The 19,735-nt window shown below is 40.0% G+C and overlaps 1 protein-coding gene and 1 long non-coding RNA gene across 14 annotated transcripts in view; one reads left to right on the top strand and one right to left on the bottom strand.

Moving 5' to 3' along the window:
- Positions 1–245: 245 nt before the first annotated feature.
- Positions 246–1,228, bottom strand: LOC143443970 (uncharacterized). Its single transcript, XR_013113428.1, has 2 exons — positions 986–1,228; positions 246–577 (listed from the first exon to the last, which is right to left on the bottom strand). It is a non-coding gene; the product is annotated as an uncharacterized LOC143443970 (long non-coding RNA).
- Positions 1,229–1,255: 27 nt separating this feature from the next.
- Positions 1,256–19,735, top strand: part of Pum2 (pumilio RNA binding family member 2) — a 73,158-nt gene continuing 54,678 nt past the window's right edge. For 7 of the 13 annotated variants that reach the window (XM_034514420.2, XM_034514417.2, XM_034514424.2 and 4 more), the window contains exon 1: positions 1,383–1,520. The gene's annotated coding sequence lies outside the window, so the exon portion shown is untranslated. Of the gene's footprint in view, positions 1,521–19,735 lie in introns of all 13 variants that reach the window. The other 6 variants (XM_076942131.1, XM_076942130.1, XM_034514422.2 and 3 more) reach the window with 5 other exon arrangements.

Raw genomic sequence — 19,735 nt, 5'->3', positions numbered from 1 at the left:
AAATTAGTATCACTATCTAGGGAGTATATGTTACCTTGAGAGTAGGTTATTACAAAAGGAAGCTCAATCCCTCCTCTCCTGTTCTTTTGTCCTTTTGCATTTCACCATGGGATCACACAGCCCCAAGGATCTTTCCACAGAGGCAACTTTTAGCATTGGACTTCCTAGTCTTCAGAAGCTTGAGAAGTAGATTTCTTTATAAATAACCTGATTTAGTATTCTGTCAAAATAATACAACACAAAGATAAATTTTAAAACAGTCCGTTTTTATAATGATGAAAACCCAAAGAGCTCCTGTGTTTAACAGGCACTAGGAGACATCACATGAACAAAACATACACAGTCCTAAGCCAGGCAGAGCTCACAGATACCTAGGGGAGACATTACCACAAGGTAAATTACAAGGCCCTGGATTGTCAAAACCAGGAGCTAAGTCATCAGGAAGTTGTCCCAAGCTGTCCAAGAGAGGTGTGCTAGAAAGTGGTCCCAATGACTGCCACCAAATCTTTGGAGTCATTGCTGTTCTCTGCAGATTTCAAGGAAGGTCATGCCTCATGAGGGCAAGTCAAGTCTGTAACTGGTAATAAGAAAACATTTAGTCTGATACATAGCTCAAGTTCGTTTCTCTTGTGCGTACCCAGTACCTGTGTCTTATCAATTGAGACACAGGGAATTAGCAACACTTGCCTACTGGGCATATTAGAATTGGACAGTTGATGGACATTCACAAGGTGCATTTTTGCATCCCTAAACCTCCAACATTTGGGGAAAAAAAGGGAGATAAACGTTGAGCGGTAGAGCCCTGTACTAAGGTCCACGGCTCCAGCTTCAGCATCCCGGAAGAGAAGCGGAAAACAGACCCCAATTTTGGGGGGCATGGGCAGCGCCTACACACAGGCAGTTTGGGGAGAACAATGAGATATCCGGGTGGAAGCCGTGGATGAATAAATTCAGCCTCATACAGAAAGTCGGGGATTTGCAGTACCATACGAGGCGCGTGAACAACCCCGGGAGCAGAGCGCCAGAGGTGGAGAGCGAAGCCGAGCCCTAAACCCAGGAGGTAAAGGCCGGGAAGTCACACGCCTGATGGCGGCCGCACCCGCGAGAAGGGCGTCGCGACAGTGCGCATGCGCACAGCCCCGGCCAGCCCCCTGCGTCCGCCGCGCGGGAGAAGCTACGCACTTCACCACGGAGAGGCGTCGCGTCTGGGTGAGCGCGCTCCCCTTTCTCCCGCAGTGCTTTGCGCGCGGCCGGTGGGCGGGGGAGGGAGGGGAGGGGAGGGGAGGCGGCGGTGGCAGCCATGTTGTTGTGAGTCTCTGTGCCTCACCCTCGGTACTTCGGTGGTTCGGAGGAGGAGGGGGAGGAGAAGGAGGTGGGGTGGGGGGGAGGGAGGTAGGAGGAGGAGAAAGAAGACGTCGCCGCCACCGGAGGCGGAGGGGGAGGACGGACGGCCGAGAGCGTCGCCGCCGGTGCCCAACGGTCGGTGTCCCCGGCTGAGGCAGCGCGGCCGCAGCAGCCCTGTAAGTCAGCCCGCGCTCGCTCCATCTCGTCCGTGGGCGCCGCGGGGGCCGGCCCTGGGCTTTGTGTGGCTGCCTCCATGGGAGCAGGCCTCGGGCGGGAACCGGTCGGGCCTGGGCGGGTATCGCGGCGGGCTGCGGCCTGGGCCCCGCTCGCACAATGCCGGGGGAGGGGAGCCGGAAGGGGGTGTGCGCCGGCGGGGGAGGGGGCGCAGCTCGCCGCTTTCCCGCTTCCTTCCCGCGCCCTGCGACTGGCCGGCTCGGCCGGCCCCTCTTCGCCGGCCTTAGTGACCAAATCCGTGTGCCTGCCAGTCCCCAGCCCTTGGGTTCCCACAGTGTGGAAGAAGCTCGGTGGGTCCAGAAACAACGTGCGAGTTGGAAGTGGGTGAAGCGGAAGGAGTGGTTTTATGAGAACGAGGGTGGGAGGGTGGGTGGGTGGGTGTCGGGGGGATTTGGGGAGGGAGGGAGGGGGTTCCTCCGGCCTGCGAGTGTCCAGGAAAACCTTAGCAAACGGATGTGGATGTGAAAGAAAACGGGGACAGGGGTTCGACCTGTTCAGCTGCCTCAGTAAGGAACATGGTGTTTTGTTAGGGGAACGTCTTTTCGGTAGAATGTGTAACTTCAAAGCCCAAGACGAAATCAGCGACTTCAAATATTCGAACCATAGTTTTGCTTGTGAATACAGTTAGATTTGAGGGGAAATAAACTGTGCGGAGTTTATGCCCAAACACGTGTAAAGTTAGTGTTTCTTCCAAGAATATAGCTTTTAAACCCCCTATTTTTTAATAGCCTTTTATTTTGTAACATTTGAACTTTTGGGGAAGGGAATGGATTTCGGACGTTTTATGTGTAAGACATGCTAGGACTTTTTTTTTTTTTTTTTTTTTTTTTATTTAAAGAAATCTGGAGGTGGGTTTTTTGTGAGGATTTCAGGAGAAATGTTTTTAAATCTTAACAGGGTGCAATACCTGGAAACGATACAGTGTGTCACGAAAGCAGTTTTAAGGAGTTACCTTGGTATGTTTAAAGCTTGTTCACCGCTTAGATTCGTGACTTTACCATGTGACCGGGTGAATGGAGGATGGTTTAGGGAATTCTGGCCAGGAATCCTGTTAAAAATACAAAGATGGATATTTTTAATTGGTTAATAATAAGCCTCTGTTGCTAGTCCAGTATCCTGCTGTTTATAAGTGGTTTACGTCATTCGAACAGTCATAAGTAATTAACTGCATGTTCTTTATCGAAAGAATGTCTTTTAAAATAATTTTGGGAAAAATTAAGCTCTATAGGGCTATCTTTGGTGTTTTGGAGCACAACTGTTTCACTCGAAAAAGTTACAATAAGTGTTTTGTATTTCAGAGGCTTACTACAATAGTCTGGGTTTTTATTTTATTTTTCTCATTTTGTTTTATCAATCTAAGCTGATTTACCTTTAAGTGGATTTGCCAGGACCATTTTTAAACATTTTCAGACAATCTTAAGTTATCTAGTGATTTAATAAAATTTTCTTTGTCTTGAGTCTAAAGTTTCTTTAGGTGGTTCATATTTAGTAAGATTTTAAAGTAACTTTTTCTTTAAAATTATATTTTAATGTAACTTTTTGTCTCTGTGTTTGTGGCATGTGTATGGAGGTCAGAGGACAGATTGTGGGTGTTACTTCTCTCCTCCCACCATGTGATTCCTGGGGATGGAACTCAGGTTGTCAGGCTGTAGGCAGGCCTCTACTTTGTTGCCTGCCAAGATTTTTAAAGTAAGCACGGGTACAAAACATGGATTTTCTTTCCTCATCTTTCTAGTGTTAAGAGATAGTTTGTGTTTTAAATACGTATTTTTCTACATTATCAGAAGTACTAATCGATTTAGGCCAGGTGTGACATCTAGACTATCTTCTCACCGTCCAAGACTGCCTGTCTGTAATGTGTGTGGGTGTGTGCTTGTATTTACCTGAAATACACTATGTGAATACTCATATCTCACATGGCTTTGTAAAACTTTGTGTATTCATTCACAGCTTTAGGCCATTTTATTAACAAGTTAATAATCAGTGCACTTGTAGGTGGGTAAATTGAAATTGGCTTCTGACATTAGATTTTTGTTTTTGTAATTGAGACAGGGTTTCTCTGTGTTGCCCTTGGTTGTCCTGGAATTCACTTGGTAGACCAGGCTGGCCCTGAACTCAGAGATCCACCTGCCTCTTCTTCCCAAGTGCTGGCATTAAAGGCATGTCCTGCCACGGCCAAACTTTATAGATCATATTTTTAAGAAGGCATGAAAACTATCTTGCACTTTGTTTTCTCCTTGTTGTCTATTAGGTCTACTGTAAGGGAATGAAGTACTATGCTGAACCCCGTCCTCCCTTTTCCTGAGAGTGTGCCCCCCCCCATGCAGAAAATGTGTCTTATCTCATGAGACCAACCAGGATAGACAGCTTCTTTGTATAGGAGAGGATGGTAGTTGGCAACTTGTGCTACCAGTGATTGCATTAAGTCTAAACTATTCCTCTGTAGCTTTGCCAGTATTAAAAATTGTTGGTTCACCATCAGTCTAACTTGTTTCTTGGTTCAGTAGGTTCTGAATTTTAATGCAGTGGGAAAATGTTTCTTCAAACTGAAAAATGTTTTATTTTGAGACAGAGTTTCTCAGTATAGTCCTCTGGAACTCATTCTATAGACCAGGCTGGCCTCCAACCAACCAGGCTGGCTTCCAACTCAAGAGATGTGCCTGTCTCTGCTTCCCAAGTGCTGGGATCAAAGGCAGTGCCAGCACTGCCCAGTTGACAAGTCAGTTTTTTTTAAAAAAAAATAACTGCTTTTGTAGTTGACAAGTGGACTGAAAGATATTTTCAAACTTTTGTAGTGCATGAAACACTGAAGAATTACTATATAGGTAGGTGCATGATGCTTTTTCTTATATTTCAGGAAATAGTAAATTTAGAGATGAGGTGATGCTTTTTCTTCCCATAATTCAAGAGATTAAATTTTAAATGAGAATTTAGGATTTGCCTAGTTAGCACCTTCACCTTAAAGAGTAGCTTTAAATTTTCATTGACTTTTTAATTGAGTCTTTTTTGAATCTAAAATGAAATGGTTTAAGAAATTGAAAGTGATTGACTTTATTCAAGCATGTTGACAAAAGGTTGGTTTCTTTACTCCATTCTGCAAGTGTGGCTACTATAGTCTTATTAATCCATTCTTAAGCTACATGTCACTTCTTTTGTGGAGGGATAAAAGACTTCAGAGTACTGAGAAACATCCAGATGTGCCCACCTGATGTGCATGTCATGCTAGCTGCCAACTACAGAATAAGTGTGAAAAAGGTGTGTCAGTATGTTTTAATTGACTGTAAGTAGGACAGGAAAAAACAAGATTATTATCACCTACTTTCTGGCAAAGTATATGCTTGAGCTCTTCACTGATCCCCCAGATTTGTTTCCTGGAAAGGATTTAGTGTACTTGGCTATACTTTGACAACACTACAGTACTATCTACTCAGTATTACCTATCAGGCATGGCCAACTCTTGGTCCATTAGCTGTGTGTGGTCAAGAATAACTATGGATGTAGCTCACTACAAAACCCTAAACTCACCTGAAACATTATGAAATACTTTAAATAGATTAGTTTGTGTGGTTCTTAAGTATGACTCCATAGATGACAATGCTGTGTAACAATGTCAAAAGTTGGATACCCCTGGGAAGGAATAGAACCTGTATCTCTAACAAAAATATAATGTGGTGGAATTAGAAAAGTAGGAAAGTATTGTTTCTGTATAGTCCTTTAAAAAAAAAAAAGTCAAATAGTGAATCTGGGACCAAGTTTGAAGGTCAATCTTTGTAATGATTTCTCTTGCCAAGACTAGCAAGTTCTTTTCTTTGTGTTTGTGTTCGACTATTCGAACACAGGACTTGAGTGTTCCAGAGTGCATGTGTGGAGATCATAGGATAATATTGGGTGTGGGTCCTTACCTTCCACCGTGTTGAAAATGGGAGTCTTTTGTTTACCTGTAAAAACCAGGCTCTCAGAGATTTAGGGGTTTCTCGTGTTTCTTTTCTTACCTACCTTAGGACCTGGTGATTTGGCTATATAGATTTTGGGGGATCTGAACTCAGGTCCTTACTCTTTACACACTGAGATGTCACCTTATCCCTTTGGCACCATTTCCAAAAGACTTCTCAGGGATAACTGAATCTTAACTAAGATGCAGTTGATTTTATTCAGACAATACAGATAAGTGAAATATAGAGGCAGGGGGAATCTGTGGATAGTTATGTAACAGGCTGTCACAATGGGAAGAAAGAAACAATAGACTGAATTACATAGTTTGTTAACTATCAAAAAAATTAAATATTCCAGGGGGTGGTGGTGGTGCATGTCTTTAATACCAGCACGTGGGAGGTAGAGAGGGATCTAAGTTTGAGACTTGAGACCAGTCTAGTCTGCAGAGCAGGTTGCAGGACACACAGAGAAACCCTGTTTCTAAAAAACAAAATTAAGCACAGGTAGGAGCTACTTGAATTTTCTATACCATTTTATCTGTATTTTTGTGATAAAATTTTACTATAGACATTTCTACAGTAAAATTTAATCTTTATTCCTAGTTCTACATAAAGTTTTGAAGTTAGAGAGTGGGTCTAGATTTTTTCTACAACTGTTTGTTCAGTTGGTTTGGTTTGGTTTTTTTGTTTTTTGGAAAAGGGTCAGGGATAAGGTTAGGATCTTATGTAGCTTAGGTTGGTGTGGAAACCCCTGAGAGTATGACCTTGAATTTAAAATCCTTTTGCCTCTAACTAGTGCTGGGATTACAGGTAAGCCACTATGTCTGCCTTGAACATTTTGATTGAAGCATAATTATAATTGATTTTCAAAAAAATGGAGAGAAAGGATGATTTAATTTCTAGATTCTGTGGCTTCTGCATCAGTAAAAGAGGAGTACTCTTAAGTGCTTGCTAAAAATAAATTGCCCTTTTAAATCAAAATTCTTGTTGAGAAAGTATTCATGGAACATTGAAGAATACAGTATATTTGTTTTTGAATGTGTGTTTTCATTAAGGTATACTATCAAAAGCACACTTGTTTGAGGATTGTAGGTTGGTCTTGAGCTACACTGTCCTTAGATGTTGGTAATCAGTAATTCTTGTTCTTAAGGAATTTATAGTGTAGAAAAAGGGTTAACTTGGGGTTTTTGTGCAGTATGCTGTCATAAAGTTGATATTATAAAGGTGGTCCTGGGCTCTGGGGTAGAAAATACAGTGGTCAGGAAAAGCTTTGCATAGGTATAACTGTAATGGCTATTCCTGGTTGTCAACTTGACTATATCTGGAATCCAGAATTGGAGGGCTCACCTGTGATCCAGATCTTGAGGGTGGGAGACAAAAGTTTCTGACCTTGATCTTGGCATGAAGATCTTGAGGCATAGTGGCTTTGAAAAGTTTAGGCCCAGGCAAGGTAGTCCGTGCCTTTAATCCAGGAGACTAAGGCAAGGAAATCTCTGAGTTCAAGATCTTTATGTATGCCAAGATCCAGGTCAGAAACTTGGGTCTCCCAGCCTCAACATCTGGATCACAGGTGAGCCCTCCAATTCTGAGTTGTAGTTCATTCTAGATATAGTCAAGTTGACAACCAGGAATAGCCATTGCAATAACTGAGTCTTTTTAAAAAGAGTTAGAGAAGTTAGGGTTGGTGAGAAGACTCAGTGAGTAACAAGCAAGCCATGCAAGCCTAGTAACCTAAGTATTATTCCACCCCAAGTCTGTGTAAAGGTGGGATGGGAGAGCCGACTCTGCCAAGCTGTTCAACAATTCATCTTTATATGAGTGTTGTGGTACTGTCATCCTCACACTCAATGCCATATACACATATATAATAATGATGATACAAGAAAAATTTCGAGACATTAATGTCAAGAAATAGGTGAAATGTTACTCGGTCAGAGGGATTCACATAGTGACTGATGGGAGAGAAGTAAGAAGATCTGAATGGAGCAACTAGAGCTCAACATAATGTGATCATTTGATTGGGGTATTTATTCATTTAGATCTGAACAATCAGGATTATAGTTTAGGAAGATTTAAATTATCCTGAAACTATTGTAAAATTGTTATGGACTTGCTTCCACTGTGTTGTATTTGGATTTTGGTATAAAACCTGTCCTTGAGGGACTGAGAAAAATATATTACTGGAACTTCATTGAAGACACTGCCTGTTACAGTTCTATCCCTTCTCTAAGAAATATTTCTTTTTTTTTGGGGGGGGGTTGGTTTTTTTGAGACAGGGTTTCTCTGTGTAGTCCTGGCTGTCCTGGAACTCACTCTGTAGACCAGGCTGGCCTCGAACTCAGAAATCCTCCTGCCTCTGCCTCCCAAGTGCTGGGATTAAAGTTGTGCACCACCACTGCCCAGCCGAAATATTTCTTTAAATAGTAATGCTAGGAAATAAGGTTGCCCCTGTGGAATAGGTATAATTTTCCCCCTGCAAAACATTAATTCATGTTTCCAAATGTTAGTTTTAAGAAGTCAGTAAACAAATTGTACTGGCTGGTTTTGTGTGTCAACTTGACACAAACTGGAGTCGTCACAGAGAAAGGAGCTGCTGTTGAGGAAATGCATCCATGAAATCCAGCTGATAATTGGGAATTGAGGGCATTTTCTTAATTAGTGGTCAATGTGGGAGGGCCCAGCCCATTGTGGGTGATGGGCATCCTTGGACTGGTAGTCCTGGGTTTTCTAAGAAGGCAGGCCAAGCAAGCCATGGGAAGCAAGCCAGTAAGCAGCATCCCTTCATGGTCTCTGCATCAGCTCCTGCCTTCATGTTCCTGCCCTGACTTCCTCCAATGACTTTGGTCTGGAAGTAAACCCTTTGTTCCCCAACTTGGTTTTTGGTCATGGAGTTTCCTCACAGCAATAGAAACCCTCAGGCACCAATCTATTCTGAATATTACAGTTAAGTCAAAAAAGACTGAGCAAAGCCATAGAAGTATATACATTAGAGTAAATATATATTAAGTCACTCTGCTAAACAAATTTCAGAGTTAAGTGATTTTTATACTATATGTGGAAATATTTTCTCTCCTTAGGTTTTGTGTCCACATATTTGAGCTCTTAAGAATGAAGATGAGGAGGCAAAGAAGAGAAATTCTTACCATGGGGCCAGTATTTATAGCTAAGGCTCTTCATACAGTTAGATGTAATACATCAAAGCATAAACAGAATGTATCAGATGATTATGTGATATTCCTTGGGCTAAACAGAAAGATGCTCACTGTTAGCTCAGTTCAAAGCCGTTGTCTACTAGTGAATACCTTCCTTCACATTCCAAATTTGAGCAGAGGTCCTTTTCTCACCCTAATTGGTATGTTCAAACTGCCATGTTTTAACCCTTTCTGGCTATTTAAAAGGTAACTAAAGTCAGTGTAGTGGGTGACATTATTCTTTATGGTATGCAGCTGAAATTGGAAATTTTCTTCTAGGGTCATGATCTGAGCATTTATAGGAACCTTGAGGCATTTCAGATGGCAAGTAATGGACTCCTAACTACAGCCAAAATTTGAGAGGATTACTCCATTATCTTGCCATGGGGAAAGGCATGGCTGCAGTATCAGGCAGCTGCTGTGTCACACTGCATCTCTATTTAAGAAGCAGTTGCCGGGCCGTGGTGGTGCACGCCTATAATCCCAGCACTTGGGAGGCAGAGGCAGGCCGATTTCTGAGTTCGAGGCCAGCCTGGTCTACAGAGTGAGTTCCAGGACAGCCAGGGCTATACAGAGAAACCCTGTCTTGAAAAAAACCAAAAAAAAAAAAAAAAAGAAGCAGTTATATTTTGGATAATAAAAGGTGTTCATATCTAAAATATATTTTTTTAATTTTTAAAAATTTTATTTTGTGCTGTGTGTGTATACACACTTGGGTGAATTTTCTCTTTCTATACTTTGGGTACCGGGTATGGAATTCTAGCAGTGGAATTTACAGTAAAAATAACTTAGAATTTATTTATTAGTTTTATTATTACTAGTCTTATTATTCAATATCTGTGTTTTTTTTTAAGATTTTATTTTACATCATAGTACTACAATTTTCTGTTTAGAGAACATAGAATACATTTTATTTAAGTTGTGCTGAAGATCTTATCTCAAACCCTCTTTTTAAAAAAGGTTTTTATGAAAGTCTTTAAAAATTGCAATTTCAAATTTAAGGTTTATTTATTTTTTATGTGTGTGAGTGTTTTGCTTGTGTATGTGTTTGTGCACCATGTGTGTGTCTGGAACCCAAAGAAGCCAGAAGAAGATGTTGGATCCCCTAGAACTAGTGTTTCAGATAATTGTTATCTGTGATTTTGGTGTTGGGAATTTTTAGAGCTCTTAACAGCTGAACCATCTCTCCAGCCACAGAGTTTGTCATCTTTAGGATATTTTGATTGTTCATCTCACTGAAAGTTGGTGAGAAGAAAATGATCAAGAATTCATGGTTTATTTGAATGTCTGAGAAAAAAATTCTTACAATTCATTGTTATCTAAAAAAGACTAACTATTTCAATTCAGAGATTTGTACAAACCATGTATTTTATACTATTTCAGAGACCACAATAAACATTTTAATGCTTTTTAACTGTTAAGGTATTAACTGTTAAAAGTCACAAACCATTATAAAGTTAAAAAAATATTTTATATAGCCTATATAGAAGAGTACATATATTCATTTTTTAAAAGTTGTCTAGGAAATTACTGGGTTTTGGGTATTTTTTGTTAACATTTACTTAAAATGTTATGATGGGAGATAGAGAAATGTCTTAGTTTGTAAAGTACCTGGCACATAGGCACAAAGATCTTATTTTGGATTCCCAGACGGATGGAACCCACATAAAAAAGCCAGGCAAGATAATGCATGCACATCTATAACCTCAGTTCTGGGAGTGGGGCGTGGGTAGAAACAGGCTGATTGCTAAAAATCCATTGTCCAAATACCTTGGCTGAATTGATAAACTTCAAGTTGAACTCTTGTCCTGTCTTAATAAAGTTGGAGCACAGAGATACCTAATATTGCCTACACATGTACACATCTGTCTACACATCTTGCCTACACATGTACACATCTGTATACTAACAAGTAGTTAGAGCCCACACGTAGACCAAAAAAAGCTGTGAGCTGTGTTGCTACTGGGATTAAAGTCTTTAGGACTTCTGAGCCTGTAATGGTGACACAGTGACTGAAATTAAGCATGTGCTCAGAGCTTAAAAATAACTACTGGTGTCGGAGATCAATGTATCTTAAATGTATTGAACAAGGAACTTATTTCAAAGAAGAGAGTAAGTCATTTTTTTTCACTTATTTATTTAATCATTTATTCACTTTAGATCCTGATTGAAGCCTCTCTCCTCCCAGTCCAGCTCTTAACAAGTCCCTCCCCCCATCCCATCCCCTTCTCAGAGAGTACCCTATGGGTCCCAACCCACTCTGGCAAATCAAGTTATAGCAGGACTAAGTGTATCTTCTCCCACTGAGGCCAGACAAGGCAGTCCAGCTAGGGGAAGGGGATCCAAAGGCAGGCAACAAAGTCAGAGACAGCCCCTGCTCCAGTTACTAGGAGATCCATATGAAGACCAAGCTGCACATCTGCTATAAATGTGTAGGGCCTTAGGCAGCTCGATCATACCTTTGGTGGTTTAATCTCTGTGAGCTCCCAGAGTTCCAGGTTAGTTGACTTTGTAGTCTTCTTTTGGTGTCCTTGACCCCTCCAGTCCACTCAATTCTATCCTTGTGATGGCTTGTATATACTCAGCCCAGGGATTGGTACTGTTAGGAGATATAGCCTTGGAGTGGATGTGTCACTGGAAGTGGGCTCTAATACCTTTATCCTAGCTGCCTGGAAATGAGTTTCATAGTAACTTTCAGATGAAGATGTAGAACTCTCAGCCACACCTACATCATGCCTGCCTGGATGCTGCCATGCTCCTGCCTTGACGACATTTAGTTATCCTTATAAGTGTTGCCTTGGTCATGGTGTCTGTTCACAGCAGTAAGACACTAAGACAGTCTCTTACTCTTCCATATGACTCCCTGAGCTCCACCTGAATTTTGCCTGTGGGTCTCTACATCTCTTTCTACCAGCTGCTGGATGAAGCCTTTCAGAAGACAGTTATGCTAGGCTCCTGTCTGCAAGTATAGCAGAGTATCATTAATAGGGTCAGAGGTTGACTTTCTCCTATATGATGGGTCTCTTAAGTTGGGCCAGTCATTAGTTGATCATTCAATCTCTGCTCCATCTTTATCTCTGCACATTTTGAAGGCAGGATAAATTTTGAGGCAAAGGTTTTGTGGATGGGTTAATATACCCCTCTTTTCACTGGAAGTCTCACCTGCCTACAGGATGGCCAATTCAGTCTCCATATCCCCAGCTGCTAGGATTCTTAGCTTGGGCCACCCCCATAGACTCCTGGGAGCCTCCCCTGTCCCAGGTCTCCAGCTCACCCCAGAGATTTCCCCTCAATGGTTTCTGTTCTCTCTCCCAGCCCTATTCTGTCACCCTCAATGTACACCTGATTCTCACCCTTCCTTCCATCTGCCTCTGGTATCTATTTTATTTCTCCTTCTGAGTGAGATTCAAGCAACCTCCTTTGAGCCCTCCTTGTTATTTAGCTTCTTTGGGTCTGTGGATTATAGTATGGTTATCTTGTACTTTATGGTTAATTTCCACTTATAAGTGAGTACATACCATGTCTTTCTGGGTCTGGGTTACCACACTGAGGATGATATTTCCTAGTTACATCCATTTGCCTGCAAATTTCATGTTGTGTTTGTTTTCAATAGCTGAATAATATTCCATTGGGTACCACATTTTCTTCATCCATTCTTCGGTTGAGGGACATCTGGGTTGTTTGCAATTTTTGGCTATTACAAATAAAGCTGCTGTAAACATATTTGAGCAAGTGTCCTTGTGGTATGGTGGAACATCTTTTGGGTATATGTTCTGGAGTAGTATACTGAGACTTGAGGTAGAACTAGTCCCAGTTTTCTGAGAAACTGCCAAATTGATTTCCAAAGTGGTTGTATAAGTTTGCACTCCCACCAGCAATAGAGGAGTATTCTCTCTTGCTCCACAACCTCGCCAGCATGTGCTATCTTGTCACTTCAGTTTTTGATCTTAGCTATTCTGATGGGTATAAGATTGAAGGAATATCAGAGTCATTTTGATTTGCATTTCCCTGTTGACTAAGGAAGTTGAATATTTAAGCGCTTTTCAGCTATAAGAGATTCCTCTGTTGAGAATTCTGTTTAGTTTTTTGTGTTTGTTTGTTTGTTTGTTTTAAGTTAATTTTGTATCCAGCCACTGCTGAAGATGTTTATCAGCTGCAGGAATTCTCTGGTAGAATTTTGGGGGTCACTAACGTATGTAATGTATCAATTGCAAATAGCAATACTTGGACTTCTTCCTTTCCAGTTTGTATCCCCTTGATCTCCTTTACTTGTCTTACTCCTCTACCTAGAGTTTAAAGAACTCTATTGAATAGATATGGAGAGACTGGGCAGCCTTGTCTTGTCCCTGATTTTAGTGGAATTGCTTTAAGTTTCTCTCTCTTTAATTTTATATTGGCTATTGCTTTTATAGTGTTTAGGTATGCATCTTGTTTCTCTGATCTCTCCAAGACTTTAACTCAAAGGAATGTTGGATTTTGTCAAAGGCTTTTTTAGCATCTAATGAGATGATATGGTTCTTTTCTTTCAGTTTGTTTATATGGTAGATTACCTTGATGGGTTTTTTTATTGAACCCTCCCTGGAACCCTAGGTGAAGCCTACTTGATCATGGTAGAAGATGTTTTTGATGTGTTCTTGGATTTAGTTTGGGAGTATTTTATTGAATCTTTTTGCATCGATATTCATAAGGGAAATTGGTCTGAAATTCTTAAAAAAAAAAAAAGATTTATGTATATGAGTACATTGCAGCTGTCAGAAACACCAGAAGAGGGCATCAGATCCCATTACAGATGGTTGTGAGCCACCATGTGATTGCTAGGGATTGAACTCAGTGCTCTTAACCTCTGAGCCATCTCTCCAGTCACTGAAATTCTTTATTAAGTCTTTGTGTGGTTTAGGTATCAGGGTGACTGTGGACTCCTAGAATGAGTTTGGCAATGTTACTTCTGTTTCTGTTTTGTGGAATAGTTTGAGGGGTATTGATATTAGTTCTTTGAAAGTCTAGTAGAATTCTCTGCTAAAACCATCTGTCCCAGGGCTCTTTATGGTTGGGAGACTTTTAATGATGGCTTCTATTTCCTTAGGGGTTATATTCCTATTTAAATTGTTTACCTGATCTTGATTTAACTTTAGTAAGAAAATTGTCCATTTTGTTTAGATTTTTCAATTTTGTGGAGTATAGGCTTTTGAAGTAAGACTTTCAGATTTCTTCAGTGTCTTTTATGTCTCTAGAATTTTGTTAATTTGGATACTGTCTCTGTGCCTTTTATAGTTAGTTTGGGGTTAGTTAGCTAAAGGTTTTGATTTTTCTCAAAGAACTGGCTCTTGGTTTTGTTCTTTGCATTGTTCTGTTTCTAGTTTATTGATTTCAGCCCTGATGTTGACTATTTTCTGCTGACTACTCAGAAGTAAATAATGTTATTGAGCCTGTATGTATGCCTGTAAGCTTTAAACTTTAAAAATGGAGGTAGGAAGATCAGGAGTTCACGGTCATTCTTGCCTACATAGTTTGAAACCATCCTGTGTTTCATTAGGTCCCTGTTTCCTCCCCAACCCCCAAGATGAGCGTTGAAATTTTTGAAAGAAAAATCTTTTAAAACTGCATTAAAGAACTGTTTGGTGTTTTTATTGATATAATAGATGTTTTATTAATACTAATAACATACAACTTTAATTTTAATAACATTTTTAGTACATGGCCTTTTGTTACTATTAAACCATTCTTTTCTGTTGTTGAACTTGGATTGCTCAGTTAAGCACTACTGGGTAAATATTGTTAAATAGTTAATTCTGTTCTGTTACTGCTGCTGTTTGTATGAGGCAGATTCCCAGAAGAGAAATTTTTATGTCTGAGGATTGTATATGGATTTTGTTTTTTTAAACAAAGTCACTCATTAAGATAGGGAGTTAATACTCTAGGAAGCACATGTTTCAATTTTGAGTATTCATATATTCTAAGTCTTTTGATTTGGATCTCTGTTATACTATATTGATGATAAAAGAACTTTAGTTGAAAACCTAGGCTATTTGATTCAGTTTTGAAGGATTTGCACATAAATCCTTCCTGCACAAAGCAAGATGCTGTCCAGGTGATTTGTGTAATGTAAACTAAAGAAAGATAAGGACAAAGATCTTTTTAAAATTAAGAGTTCGATAGTTATCAAGTTTATTAGCATTCCATAGCAGTGCCAAATTAATGGAGCAGTTTAAAGGAGGAAAGAGTTGTTTAGCTTCAGAGGTTTTATTTCATAATGGGTTGGTTTTATGTTGCTGGGCCTGTGGAGAGGCAGTAACTTCATGGTAGAGTAAAGCCATTGAATTGGCAACTAGGAAGCTGAGCAGAGTGAAGAGGGGATGTTTAGACGAGAAGTCTTTAAAAGGCACCTATGAGTTACCTACTTCTCCAGTTAGGGTCCACACTCTAATGTTCTATTCTTATCAGCTCCTAGTAATTGGGTCACATCATGAATCTTATCAGTGTACTAATCTCTTCATGAAGTCTGGTTTCATAATCCACTCATTTTCTAGAAGTTTCTAGAAGATCCACCTCTGAACACTGCCCTGGGAATTGAACCATGTGAGCCTTTTGAGGGTGAACTTGATATTAAAATGGTAATATTGCTTCAGTGGTGGTTTGCTTTGTTATGGAAAGGCCATGAGGCTCTTGGGGTCTTGATTATATTGATTGCTCTGCCATTTGATTTGTCTATTTATGTACTGTTGTATGTTTAATAAATTAGTATGTTAATATGCTGCAATTTCTTAGTTTGTAGGACTGTAATATTTACTTAGTTGGGTTGTATTTACCTAGACCTAGAATGATCTCTAGCATAACCTTGAGTGAGAGGTTCCATTGACTACTCTTTTGGGGGAAGCTGACTCATCAAAACTTAGGCCAAAATAGATTGTACTCATTTGGGGGAAATTTGTCATATACTAGTCAAAACTGGTTGAGGAAATTATTAAATGTACTTAACTTTGAGAAGAGTCATCTTTATAAGCTGCAGCTTATAAGTATTATAAGACCACTTTTAATTAGCTTTTTTTCATGCCGTTCTCTGGGTATGAGTGCTGTATATATGCATATAAACTGTGAGGGGCCGGATGTGCACTCACACACAATGAATGTTTGTAGGAGCCAGAGGTCAACATTGAGTGTCTTCCTCTCCTCCCTATTTTTTGAGCTCACTAAAGTGTGGAGCTAAGTTTGCAAGACTAGCTGGCTGCCAGGTGCCAGGAATCACCTGCCTTTCTAGCACTTCAACTACAAGGTTGCTGGGAATCCAAACTCATATCCTCATAGTTGACTGACTCAACCATCTCCCCAGTTCCCTTATACTTGTTGCTTCATATAGCTGCAGTGTTTTTTTGAGATAGGGTTTCTCTGTGTGACAGCCCTGGATGTCCTGGAACTTACTCTGTAGACCAGGCTGGCCTCAACTGAGATATCTGAGTGTTGGGATTAAAGATGTGTGCTACCACCATCTGTCTTCATATAATTTTGTTAAATGTATACATGCTCTCTTCTGTAGGTACACATGCATGCCAGAAGGAGGGCATCAGATCTCTTTTATAGGTTGTGAGTCACCTTGTTGTTGCTAGGAATTAAACTCAGAGCCTCTGGAAGAGGCCAGTGCTCTTAACCATTGAGTCTTCTCACCAGCCCATTCATATAGCTTTTGATTATATTTCATTAACCTTTATTATGGAAAATGTCAAACGTAGTAAAGAAATTAGAGTAAATTCTTGGATATCTATCCTTGGTAGTCAGCATTGTATGAAATATCCATTTTACCTTTTAAAGGAATGTATTCCTGTAATTGACAAATGTTGATCTCTGTAGTACTTTTTTCCAAAATGAATGTTTCATAAGCATTATTTTGTTTTTCAAATAAGTCAATGGAAAGAATGAATGCCTTGTATAAGACTTTGTAATGACAGTTTACTGCCCCCCTCCAGGGAGGTTTTAATGGAAGACATATTTCCATATGTGGAAGAATATCTCCTTGAGGGTTTGTTCTCTGAAATTTAATCTTCAAAGAGCTAAAACTAAAACGATCTTATGTAGAACATTTGATAGGTTTTTATTCAGTGACAGTGGTAGGCTGGAATAAAACATTTCATTAGATGATTAGGCCTAATAGCATCTTTGAAGGAGATTTGTGATCTCAGGGTCAGTAAAATGTAAGTAATATCCCAGGTCCTCCCATTTACTCCCTGTTTGTTCAGCATCTTTAACTCTCTTAAGTTCCTTCCAAGTAGATACAGCATACTTCTTATGTTGCTGTATTTCAGGATATTTAGATGCACTAATACTTAGTGTGTTGAGTCCTGTTGTACACTGCACAGGTTCAGATTTTGTAGTCTGGGAGTAGAGCCAGCCATTTAGATTAGGAAACTATCTGATGTTGGAAGCCAGATAGACTACTATACGTTTTAGCAGGGAAAGGAACCTAGAAAAACATAGGTGTGTACATATGTCACAGAACTGTGGAAGTCAGACAATTTGGGAGTCCTCTCTTCTTCTACTATGTAGGTTCCAAGGATTGGACTCAGGTTACCAGCCTTGGCAGCAAAGTATTTTTACCCAACTGAGCCATTTTCCTGGCCCCTGGTTTTGGTGGTGAGTTATGTTAAGTCAAAGCATTAAGTAGTAGCCTAGCCTGCCCTTGAACTAATAGCATGGCCAAGGATGAATTCCTGATACTTCTACTTAAGTGTTGGGATTGCAGGCATTGACCATGTCTTAGGACTTTTAGTTTTCTTCCCACTTTCCTCTCCTCGGTTCTTTAGATTAGAAATCCTTTTATGTATTTTCAAATTTTACTGACCCTTCTATAATCTCTGCTAGTTGACATTGAAAGGTATGTTTCCATTTTAGTATTTTCTAGTTTCTCTGAATTGTTGAAATTTTGTGCTCACTGTCTTTGTTTCTTCTGTTGCTTTGATAAAATACTCCGACATAAGAAACTTAAGGGAGAAAAGATTTATACTTAACTCAGAGTGTAAAGTACAGTCCACCATAGTAGGGGAGCCAAAGCATCAGCTTAATGTAACTACTTATATGGTACTCAAAGTCGGGAAACAGATGCTAGTGCTTAGCTCTTTTTCTCCATTTTATGTAGTTGAGGATCAAAGTCAATCCCATTTCAGTTAATGCAATCAATATAATTCCCCATAGGCATTCTCAGAGGCTCATTCTAAAGTTTTGTCAGGTTGACACTAATCAGATTTGCATACTAGAAGCATGCTTTTCCTTCATCTTGTACAGTTGTTAGGTACTTTTAGCCAGTTGTTCTCAGCCTGTGGCTCAAAAAGGATTGATGGTTGCCTAAGACCACCCTGCATATCAGATGTTTAAATTACAATTAATAACAGTAGCAAAATTACAGTTATGAAGTAGCAACAAAAATAATTTTATGATTAGGGATCACCACAAGATGAGGTATTTGCTGTACTAAAGGGTCGCAGCATTAGGAAAATTGAGAACCGTTGCTTTTAAGTTCTTTATAGCCTAATTCTGTCGTGCATTATCTTGATGTTGGTTGATTGTTAGGAACATACTATGTCAGAAACACAAATAAGCACATTTGTGTCTTTCTGCAATGTCAGACATTATTTAACAGTAAATTCACAGAGAAGGCTTCAGTGGCTGCAGTTTGCCAGGTATTCATGGTTTCCTTGATAGCTCTGGCTAAGGAGAACACATTTTTACAATCTTATTTATTAGCATTAATTCTCAGATAACATAGTGTATATATCTGTATTTATATATTTATGTAGGTTACAGAATAGTTGCAAAGGTTAAAGAGGCAAAAAAAATTTAAAAGAAGCCTGAGAGGCTAAAGCTGGGGACCTGCCTGGTATGAATGCTAGTCTGCTGATAAGTTATATAGCCTCAAGTTGGAGAAACTGCTGGCTCCTGGTTGTAGAGTCTGGATGCAAAATCAGAACTGAGCTGGAAGAGTAACAAAACAAAAGGCAGGTTTGGGTCTAGATAAATGAACAGGCAGATGGATGGTAGGCCCAGACTGCTGGGCAGATAGATTGGACCAAACTAAGCTGAAACTCCTAAGAAAGTGGAGAGTTCTTTCTATATCATCACAGTTGGTGTCTCTTTCCTGTTCCTGTTTGTCTGTCTGTCTGTCCCTCCCTCCCTCTCACTCCAGGATTTATTTATTTGTTTAATGTGAGTACACTGTAGCTGTCTTTAGACACACCAGAAGGGGGCATCAGATCCCATTACAGATGGTTGTGAGCCATCACGTGGTTGCTGAAATTGAACTCAGGACCTCTGGAAGAACAGTCAATGTTTTTAACTGCTGAGCCATCTCTCCAGCCTGGGTGTCTGTCTTATTTGTGGGGTCCAGGTGAGGCAGTTATTCTTTTGCCTTGGTCTGTTGTGTCTGATAAATTCTTGGCTTTGTTTTTTTCTGATGTGGTTTTAATAAACCCCTGTGCTCTTATAGTTGGATTTACCCAGATAAATATATAGGATGGTACTCTTTTTACTCCCAGATTAAATTCATTTATTTGTCCGCTGTGTTGGTGGTGCTGGGCAGATGGTACCATTCATGTGTCCACCTAGGCACATAGGGAGGGCCTCATGATAGAGTCAAAAATCTGCTTGTGGTAGAACTAGGCATTGTGGCACACAACTTTAATTCCAGTACTTGGGAGGCAGAGGCAAGCAGATTCTGAGTTCCAGGACAGCCAGAAATAATACATCAAAATCCTGTCATGAAAAACTGAAAGCTGCTGTGATAGCGTCTCTTAAGGCACAATGTGAAAAACAGGCAGAGCACGTCCTGACTTCAGCATTTGTCTTTATTCATTGATTTTTCTCTTTATATCATTTTCTAGTTTCTTCATAAGTCTAAATAGTATGAGTTTCAGATATCATTGATGATTGGATTCTGTTGTGGAAAATCTTGGGTTTAGTTTTCATGTAACTCGAAATCTAAATTCCTATAATTTTTATGGTCAGCAGCACAAATTTGCTTAATTCTTGTTAGATCCTTAATTGGGCTTCTCA

Source organism: Arvicanthis niloticus, chromosome 11 (assembly GCF_011762505.2).
Source record: "Arvicanthis niloticus isolate mArvNil1 chromosome 11, mArvNil1.pat.X, whole genome shotgun sequence".
Taxonomy (NCBI): domain Eukaryota; kingdom Metazoa; phylum Chordata; class Mammalia; order Rodentia; family Muridae; genus Arvicanthis; species Arvicanthis niloticus.
The sequence above is the reverse complement of the archived record's forward strand: the minus strand, read 5'-3'. Positions and strand labels throughout refer to the sequence as shown.